This window comes from Chrysochloris asiatica, unplaced genomic scaffold (genome assembly GCF_000296735.1).
Source record: "Chrysochloris asiatica unplaced genomic scaffold, ChrAsi1.0 scaffold00120, whole genome shotgun sequence".
NCBI lineage: Eukaryota > Metazoa > Chordata > Mammalia > Afrosoricida > Chrysochloridae > Chrysochloris > Chrysochloris asiatica.
This window is the reverse complement of record NW_006408638.1, coordinates 7,899,391-7,910,150: the sequence shown is the minus strand read 5'-3', so window position 1 is coordinate 7,910,150 and position 10,760 is coordinate 7,899,391.

The window sequence follows — 10,760 nt, the reverse complement described above, 5'->3', positions numbered from 1 at the left end:
ACATTGGTGTTATATAAGAAATAGCTACATATGACCAGCTCTTTTAAATTCAATGCCAAATGAATCCTTTGTCTGAAAATCATTTTCCATCTCAGTTCTTTAAGGACGGGACTACAAAGCCAGAATGAATGTGATTATACCTAACTTTCTATTTCTGTATAAGGTGCAGCGTATTTCTTTATAATTTTTTTTTTCTTACTTAACAGACATTTACTGAGCATGAATTCTTAGCAAAGTCCCCTTCAGAATACTGAGGGTACAAAGATAGGCAAAATACAACTGCTTACTTTGAGTGAGTCATTTATTAGTTAACACTGTTTTGGGACAGGAAATAAAAACTGCACTGTGATCAATTTGGGAACTGTCATACATATTTCAGCAAATTTCTATTTCGTCTTTATTTTTCCATTGCCCTCAAGTCCATTGCAAATCACAGTGATCCTACAGGACAGAGTAGCATCATCGCATATGATTTCCTAAAGCTGTTACCCTCATGGAAGCAGACTGCCACATCGCTCTCTGCCACATCTCCCTCCATGCAACTGATAGGTTTGAACCACTGAACTTTGAGTTATCAATTGTGTGCTTCAGTGACTGCACTATCAGATCTTCTTTTTATAAAAATGAATCCAGTTAATCCAGGTGTTACTTGATCAATAGCCACACAATCATTTGTAATGAGTATTATTACCAAGACAAAGTTTGACATCATGAAGGGCATGACTTTCACAGGCTTTTGTTGGAATAATGCTTTACTCATATAGAGAAGAGAGAGATCATGAACAGTTCCAAATATTAACACAGGGCTCTCATAGCCATTGATTTTCTTCTTCAGCTGACACCGGGCTTATGGTCTGCATGAAATTCTCTTTGGTGTTGCAGATGAAGGACTTTGTCACTCACACCACCAACAAGAACTGAAATCATGTGAAGACTTATTGTGTGTCAAAACAGGTTTTACCATATGGCCAGAACAGGGAAGGCATTTTTTTCTAATGAGGAAGAAGAAATAACTGATACAGAGGGAAACTCAGTATCTAGCCTCCATTCCATCAGGGAATGTTTCAGTCCAGAGAGTATGAAGATTTAAAAATTTTAAAAAAGGTAAACAACAATTTTAAAATGGGACTAAGGGGCATCAAAAAATGAGAAGTGGGTAGAGGCATATACGCGAGAAAGGGGGACAAAAGTAGCATAACTTGGAGTTCTCATAGAAGGGTGCTTAGGAGAGGAAAAAACTAAAATTAAAACTAAAACACAATTTTCCTTGCAGAATCCTGAAAGACTCAGAATTCAAAATTATCAAGTACAGAAAAGGGCATGGAGTTCTGGAGTGGTTCTGTAGGATAAGCACTAAATTGTTAACCATAGGTCAATGGTTCAAACCCACCAGCGGCTCCTTAGAAACTCTATACAAGGTCACTAGGAGTCAGAACCAAGTCAATGGCACTTAACAAAAATAAGGAGGATATAGACAAAAAATGAGACTGAAAAATTGGAAGATAAACAGAAAGCTTGGACATAAAAGTATTAATTTGACACCAACATCAAAACTCACTAGCTAAATTTCATCTCCCAGACAATAAATCAGAAAGTCCCTATGATGAGAAATCAAAAGCCCCAGAGATATACTAATACTTGGAGAGTCCCACAGTCAGATCTGCACTCAATCTTATGAAATGACACCACCAATGGAAAATCTAATCCACATGCAAGGGACTAGTATTAGCTTTTTACTATTTTACTTTTAAACATAAACAATCAATCAGAGACATTAAGCTTTTTCTACTGAGGAAAATCTGCAATCAAATATAGATATAAATAAAACATCAAGGGAAAAAAATAACTTTAAAGGAAATAGAAACATAGATGGTTCAGGGAACAAAATAATAAAACAAATACATAATTTTTTAAAAGTCTAATTAAAATACTCAAATAGATAAGAAAATGTTGTAGCCATAAATATGACTGATGCAATAAAAGGATAACATTTTATGGAAATAAATATACAACTACCCAAATTATAAATAATTATTTTAATAAAAAAAGGTCCATTGAGTTTTAGTCAATTCCTACTCACAGTGACCCCATGTGCTATAGAATAGAAATGTTCCATAATAAGGTACAACTAAATTGAAGAAACTCCCTAAAGTCAAGCATAAGAATAGGGAATATAAAATATATCTTTACAGAAAGAAGTCTGAGACAGTGACATCAATTGCATAACTTGAGAGGAACACAGTTCACATAACACTACCTTCGTTTTTGACACCAATGGGTAAACCACTGTCAGTTTCAATAATTTACTAAAAAGACTCACAAAACTCACTGAAAGCTGTTGTACTCAAAGTTAATGGGGGGAAAAAATGTAGATTAAAATCTGCCAAGGGAAAAGACATATTGAATACCATGCATGATCGTTTCAAACAAGTAACTTCCAGTCTTCCTGACCATGATGCATCATAAAGCATTGTCAATCCTGGAGTCTTGATAGGTAACTTTTTGTTAAGACTCACTCACATTCTAGACTTTCAGTCTCCAGACCTTCACAGTACCTCTGGAGGCAAAGTTGATATTGCATGACCCAAAATCTCCTTCGTAAGTCACATTGTTAGATGTCCAAAATAAGCAAAGACACTACTTTTATCAGGCATGCCTTTCCAAGGGGGCTTCCAGAAGCTGAGAGGACAGGCAAACTTCTCTTTTGATGTCAATTCTTCATAGCATGAGGCATAGAGGATTGATCAAGGAAATCAGTATCTAATCAATAAAAATTTCAGAGAAAGAGAGAGATTTTAAAAAGAGAAAAAGTAATACTTAAATAATACTTAACAACTAAAGGCTCTCTCAAGGGTCCTTCAAAATGAACGGAAATTGATGCAACTTGCTATGAATATTATTGTTGTTGTTAAGTACTGTGGAGTCAGTTCCAACTTATAGTAACCCTACACAGGGTTTCTGAAGCTGCAAATCTTTACGGAAACAGAAAGCCTCATCTTTCTCCCACGGAATAGCTGGTAGTTTCGAACCACTGACCTTGAGGTTAGCAGCCAAATTCGTAATCACTACGTTACCAGAGTATGAATATTAGAACACCCAATATAATGAGATGATTCTAAAACAATAGAGAGTAAAGTCAGGTCACCAACAGAAAACTAGCACAAAATATTTTATCAATACATTAAATGCCTTTCAAGTTATGAGGAAAAATAATTTGTAACCTAGAGTTCTACACCTATCCAAATTCTTGATTTTGTGTATATATATAAAGATTGAACTAAGACATTTTAAGACTTAAAATATTAACCCTTCCTTCTACCATTTCTTAGGAAGTAACTTAAAATTGTGCCTCTTCACAAATATAAAGTAAGCCATGTTGCAGACTGTCCAGACCAGGTCAGGAGTTCGAGGCCCTGTGTTGCAGACCGTACAGGCCAAGGGCTCTGAGGAACAAACTCTAGCCACCTAGCAGACATAGCAAACTGTCTTTCATCTTATTGTTCAGTTATGTTTATTATTAATTTCATACATAAAGCCTTGATATCCACAGATAAATGTAATAACCTCCTAAGGCTGAGACTAAAAGTTCCTAAAGCAGATTTGCTGGGCTCTGGAGAAAATTTCCCCAAAGAATTCATTCAAGTAGATGAGCAACTTCCCGGTCTTTGTTCTAAGAACAAAAGGATGCCTTCCCTAAAGTGTTTCCAGGTGCAGCCCATTCACCTAGGCACCTGGCTTCTTCCTGCAAACCTGGCCCAGGCAGCCAACACAATGGGACTCCTCCCAATCCTCCTTTTCCTTCCCCCATTTGAGGCTAGGTGCTAAAATGTATGTTAATTAAGCTTGAGAAACCAAGTTGTGGTTGTGAGATTCGAACTTGCGAAGTAAGACGTAAAGTTGCCTGAATGTCTGGAAAATTACGTATGTTAGCTGTACCTTGTCTTAGTCCCGCCCAGCTTTGTGTAAAGTACCTCCCCTAAATAAAATGGAGGCGCAGGCCGAACCACGTGTGCATTACAGCTTGGAGAGCGTGCTATATGGCTGACTAGGCATGCGTTGCTGACCAGCTAGTAAGGGGTGCGTACTGCCTGCACAGCTAAGATGTTTACTATGCGGGATTTTACCGCTCTTATAGCTCAGATGTTTACAACGCCAGATCTGCCGGACGCCAGTAATGCATCCTCTCTGGTTTCGGGGTGTTTCTTTGTCTCTCTCTTTGCATCTTTGTGTCTCCTCTTTTGCTATCCCTATCACCACCAGATATCCCCACCTCGTGAACCAAACATCTGTGCCGAAGCCGGTCCTAGGCAAAGCCAAAACAACAATAACAAAAAACAGGATAATATGGAGTTAAGGAAGTAGTGAATCCAAGCACAATACACACACACACACAAAAGAGAATAGAATTTTATGACAAATGTGCAACAAGTGTTGTTGTTAAGTGCTGTTGAGTCGTTTCCTACCCATAGCGACCCTCTAGAGGGCTTCCAAGGAGCAACTGGTGAGCTTGAACTACCAACCATGCAGTTCAAACTGACTTTGCAGTCTAGCGCATTAACCCACAGTGCCACAGGATTAGTTAATTGGTACTGGTTGGTATAGTATCATGAAAACTCATAGGTAATATAAAACATCAAATGAGGCATTAAAAAAAAAATTAAGATAGGATGAAAGACAAAGAAGGTAAATGTGAACTCCAGAGGGTAGAGAGTAACAAAAATCATACAGGAAAAAAGGAAAAAATGTAACTATTTATTATTTTTAAATAGTAGTTCTATAGCCATAACAACACACATATATTGTTTATCAGTGTGACTGCAAATTACATCATACCATTTAGGAAAGATAGAGATACAGTTAGTGCTGTCATATCAGGAAATTAATAGACATTATTTAAATTCTCATGGAGTCCAGACTTTTGGGAGCCACAGAATATGGATAAAGTCCTGAAACTATTGCCCTAAAGCAGTCTTTAAACCTTAAATGAGAAATATCATTTGAAGTCTTCTTAAAACTAAACAATATTTCATCTTAACCAGTAAAAAACATGTCTATCTTGAGCATTATGTTCTTTTAATAATTCTCATATGGGATCAAATTGACAACAGCAATTGGAAAGATTAGATAGGAAACTTAGGGGACAGTGAATTTATTTTAATGGAGGAGGAACAACTCAGAAAAGGAGGGTAACAATAAATGTACAACTTAGAGACTAGAATAAAAATCACTGAATTGTACATGTAGAAATGGTTAAACTGATATATGTTTTGCTGTGTAGATTCTCAACTACTGACTTTGTTGTTGTTAAGTACCATCAACTCAGTTCTGACTCATAGTCACCCTATATAGGGTTTCTGAGGACCGTCAAGTGAATTTGTTGCAATGAATTAATGTTAATGTGTTAATGGGGGAGGAGTAACTAAGAAAAGGAGCAATAGATGGACAACTCAAAGAATATAATCAATGTCATTCAACTGTACATGTAGAAATGGTTGAATTGTGTATATATTCATATACATAGCAAAATACTTACCAGTTGCAGAAAAATACATACCAATTGCAACAAACAAATAAATAAAATTTAAGACAATAGATATTTAAGTGTAATAACTAATGGAGTCTTTGTGTAGCGCTGTAGGGTCAGAACTGGACTGAGAACCACAAATTCAGTAATTCAACCTATCATCTGCTTCTTTGAAACCCTATACATGATTGCTGTGAGTCTCATCCAATTTGACACACTTAACAAAAGTAAATGTTTAATAAACTATAGTAATAGTGACAAGGCAGTAACTAACAGTTACTCATAACTTAAATGTAAAAAATAAATGTGTCTGGGAAGAAGATCTGAAGTAAAGAGTTAAATATCCATCACTTTTCCTTCTAACACTGTTATATGCTGCTTGATTTTTAATTATGTGTATGTACTGGATTTTTAAATAAAATTATTTATGTTCAAAGAAAATAAGCAAATATTAAAAGCTTTCATTTAGCTAGGCATATATACAAGTCAAAAAGTATATTGCTCCTGGCATTCCAGTTTATAAATGCATGGGTTTATTAAAAGCAAAACATGTTTAAACAAGACTTTTTTTTGTAGTGAATTGCTGAGAAGAATGATACCCTTGTCTTAGTGTCCTTAGGGTGCCTTCAAAAGCAGTCCAATCAAAACAATGGCTTCCCAGGGCATCTACTAGTCCAATTAAATTCAAGGGAAAGCAATATTGGTGATACTTTTTTGGGACTCCCAAGGGATAATCTTAATAGATATTCTCAAAGGATGTAAGATGATCACTGGAACTTTTGAAGAAGTTTTTAAAACACTGAAAACTGCATTGGTGAGGAAAAGTCAGAAAAGTTGCACAGAGGATGCTTTTTGTTTCATCACAACAATCAACCTGCTCAGTCTTTCAGAGTAGAGAGGATTATCCTATGAGAATTTCTTTGGAAACATTTCCTTATCCACCCTACACTCTTGATTTTCCCCCATCAGAATTATTTTGCTCCCCAAAATCTAAGAATATTTCAAAGGAACACAATTTGAGTCCCTCAAGGTTGACAAAACTGCTGTTTTGACATGGTGTAAACAGAAGGTGTTTAACTACTGAATGATTTTAACTCAGAAAGATATGTACAAGGGCTGTATTCTTTCACCATACTTATTCAATCTGTACACTGAGCAAACAATCTAAGAAGCTGGATTATACAGAGAAAGACATGGCATCAGGATGGGAAAAAGACTAATTAACATCCTGCAATATGCAGATGATATAATCTTGCTTGTTGAAATCAAAGAGGACTTAATTACTGATGAAGATCAAAGACCACAGCCTTCAATATGGGTTGCACCTCAATGTAGAGAAGACAAAAATCCTTACCACTAGACCAATAAACAGCACCCATATAAATGGAGAAAAGATTGATATTCTCAAAGACTTCATTTTTCTAACATCCACAATCAACAATCATGGAAGCAGCAGTCAAGATATCAAATGACATATTACACTAGGTAGATCTGCTGCACCAAACTTCTTTAAAGTGTTCAAGAGCAAAAATGTCAGTTTGAGGAATAAGGTGCAAATGACCCAAGCCATGTTATTTTCAATAGCTTCAGATGCACATGAAAATTGGACAATGAATAAGAAAGACTGTAGAAGAATTGATACATTTGAGTTATGGTGTTGGAGAAGAATATTCAAAGTATCATGGACTACTAGAACAAACAAATCTGTGTTTGAAGAAGTACAGCCAGAATGCGTCTTAAAAGCCAGGATGATCAGACTTCAACTTTCACACTTTGGACATGTTATTAGAAAAGACCAGTCCCTGGAGAAGGATATCATGCTTGATAAAGTGGAGGGTCAGTGAAAAAGAGATAGACATCGTAGTGACAGGGATTGGCACAGTGGCAGCAGCAATGGGCTCAAGGTTAACAATGGTGAGGTTAGCGCAGGACTGGGCAGTATGCTCTTCCATTGTGCTATGAGTCCCTATGAGTCGGAATTGACTTGATGTCACCTAACAACAACAGTAGACAGAAGAGTACAAAATAATTAGAGAAGAGATGCTAGAGGGATGGAAACAACACCTTTGGAAGTAAAGGTCATGTCAACAAACAATAGCTTCACATTTTTATATTTTAATATCTTAATCTATGATTTTGTAGCAATCCTTTTTTTTTTTAACACTTGTACAGCCATTTTTTTTTTCTTAAATGAGAGGTTGAAAAAAAAAAAGAAGTTCATCATCTTGTCCTACTCATTCCTATTTTCTGTCTGAAATTTAACTCAGAGAAGTACCCAATTAATTCTTTGGTAATATGGGTCCAGTGGAGCTGACCCCACACTCAGCTTCAGAAATGTCCTTTGATAGTGACCTCCACAGTCAGATTGAAAGTAGTTGATTCAGGGATCAAAACATGGCTCATCTGGGGACAATGAAAATACAGCCCAGAAACATGCTAGAGAAAAATATCTACAGTTTTTAATTAGGTATAATGCACGTTTGGACAGCTGGAGGCTAACTTTTTCATTGTTTTGTTAAAGGAAACAATGAAGCAAATGAAAACTGAGCCTAACAAGGGTGAGAACACTTGTATAGAAATGTACCCTTCTCTAGAGTTACCCCTGGAATTAAGACAACCAATGACATGCTTATTTTGTTTAATAAAATTTTTTATCATAACAGAGCAATATATATAAGATAATAAGTGCTCATAGTTCAGTTGGTTTACTTCCTTTCTTATAACAATGGGATACGATATTGAGATGTGAATAAATTTAGACATGTGAGATAAAGTGGTATTTTAATGTTTTCATATAAACTCTGTGTTGTTTGGAATTTTTCCTTCTTTAAGTTACAAAAATAAATTTAAATAAAATGACAGCAGTGCTAATTTTAAAGGGGGAATTTGTATAATAACTGAAAGAGATAATGACAAATTCAGTGAAATGAATCTAAATTGAAATCATGAAGGAATCAGAAACTGCCTTCTGAAGGGAAAAGTTGGGACAAAGAAATGAGGACACCTAATTAAAAGTCCTAGACCTTTTTAAAGTGTTGAAGAGTAAAGATGTCAGCTTGAGGACTAAAGTGCACCTGACCCAAGCCATGGTATTTTCAATAACCTCATATGCATGCAAAAGCTGGAGAGTGAATAAGAAAGACCGTAGAAGAATTGATGCCTTTGAGTTATGCTGTTGGAGGAGAATTTTGAAAGTGCCATGGGCTGCCAAAAGAACCAATAGATCCATTTTTGAAGAAGTGGAGCCAGAGTGCTCTTTAGAGGCCAAGATGGCCAAACTTCATCTCTCATACTTCAGACATATTGTCAGGAGGGAGCAGTCGCTGGAGAAGGATATCATGTTTGGTAAGGTGGAGGGTCAGAGAAAAACAGGAAGACCCCCAAAAAGATGGATTGGCCTATGGGTCAGTACCGACTCGATGGCACCTAACAACAACAACAAATTAAAAGTCCTGGTGCCCTGGTGTGGCATTATAGGATAAGTTACCTCGAGACCAGTAACTACAAAGTCAGCAGTTCAAACCCACCAGCCACTCCTCAGAAACCCTATACAGGATCACTGTAAGTCAGAATCAAATCAATGGCACTTAACAACAACAATTAAAAGTCTGAGAAATAGAGATAAACTCTACAGAGAGCATAACTACAAAAAAGTTTTTTAAAACAGTGATAAAGACAGAATTCTTCCAAGGAATCAGAATTAACATTCAGATTGATGGGAGACAAGGGAACAAGCTTGCGAAGTCACTGAGATTTTAAGCAGATAAAGAAAAGTCTATCTAATATTCTGCTAACCTCAAGATCTACAGCTCAAACCTGCTAGTCCGTCTTTGGAACCCCTATAAAGGATCGCTATGAGTCGGTACTGACTTGACAGCACTTAACAACATCAATGATGTTCCCAGAAGAGCCCTGGTGGCATAACAGACTGCTATATCCTTCTCCTATGGAATGGCTGTGGGCTTAAACCTCCTATATGTCAGTTAGCAGTCAAGTGCTTAACCACTGTGCTATCAGGGCTTCTTTGATACAACGTGGCTTAATGATAATGGCTCAACCTAGGATTGAAGTATAGGAGTTAAGGGTAGGGTTCAGAGGATGTGCAAGGACCTGGGCCTATGGATAGCACTGCAGTATACAGATGAGAGACGACAGATAGCATCTGCAAGGTAGGTATTGTGCTGAATGTTAAACTGATGCCACTGCAAAAACCAAAATCCAAACTGTCATCTCTTGTTGATCAAAATAACTGTCAATCCTCTCCTTAAAGGCATGCATCATAACAGCAACCTTGATGAGAGTCTGAACGTGTGTGGAATCTGAAGCTGTACAGGAACCAGAAGGAAGAACCCCTTTTAGGCTGCAATCCTTATTATTTTAGTGCTGAAAAAGTGGTGAAGCCTTAGGCACAGAAAATAGCTTTTCCTACTGTTCATTGAACACTGTTAGGACAGCTCTACAGGGGAGTTTTTAATACTTTACCCTGAGGCACCAGTTCAAGAAAGAAGAGGATTCAGGGCCCCAGTTTTAATGACATGCATTTGCCCAGACATCTAGGCAACAATCATCATCATCATTATCCTCTCTTGTGCTAAGAACGCTACAGTAGAGTCTTTGCTTTCATATTTGGTGATTTATCCTAAAATAATAATCCCCTACTAGGGAAGGATGTTATTATTGATAAGATACAGACGCAGGGTGGATGCTTTTCAAAAATAATTCATAACAACATGCATCTATTTAAATTTTTATGTCCTTTGATGTTCTTAAAATTTATTACAAATTATAAATGGAAAAATAAGCAGGGATCCATTGGAGATATTTGAAATTTTGAAAATTTAGAAACAACCAATTTGGGATTGACTGGGAAAAAATGTAGTCTATCCTTATAATGCTACAGATATGTATGTATTGAAATGGAAAGAAACCTGTAATATGCTGCTCAGGGTAAAAACAAAAGAAGCAAGTTATATGACAGGGAAGAATACACAAAACAGAGACATAGAAATATAAAAGGAGATGTTGTTTGTTGTTGTTGTTAAGTACCATTAAGTTGGTTCCATCTCATAGCGACCTGTATAGGGTTTCTGAGAAGCATCTGGTGAGCTTGAATCACCAATCTCTTGGCTCAAACCAACTTTTCAGTCCAGTGCATTAACCCACAGCACCACACCAGGACTCTGTTTGTTGTTAAGTGCCATTAAGTCAAAGTCTGACTCATAGTGAAGTTATAAAT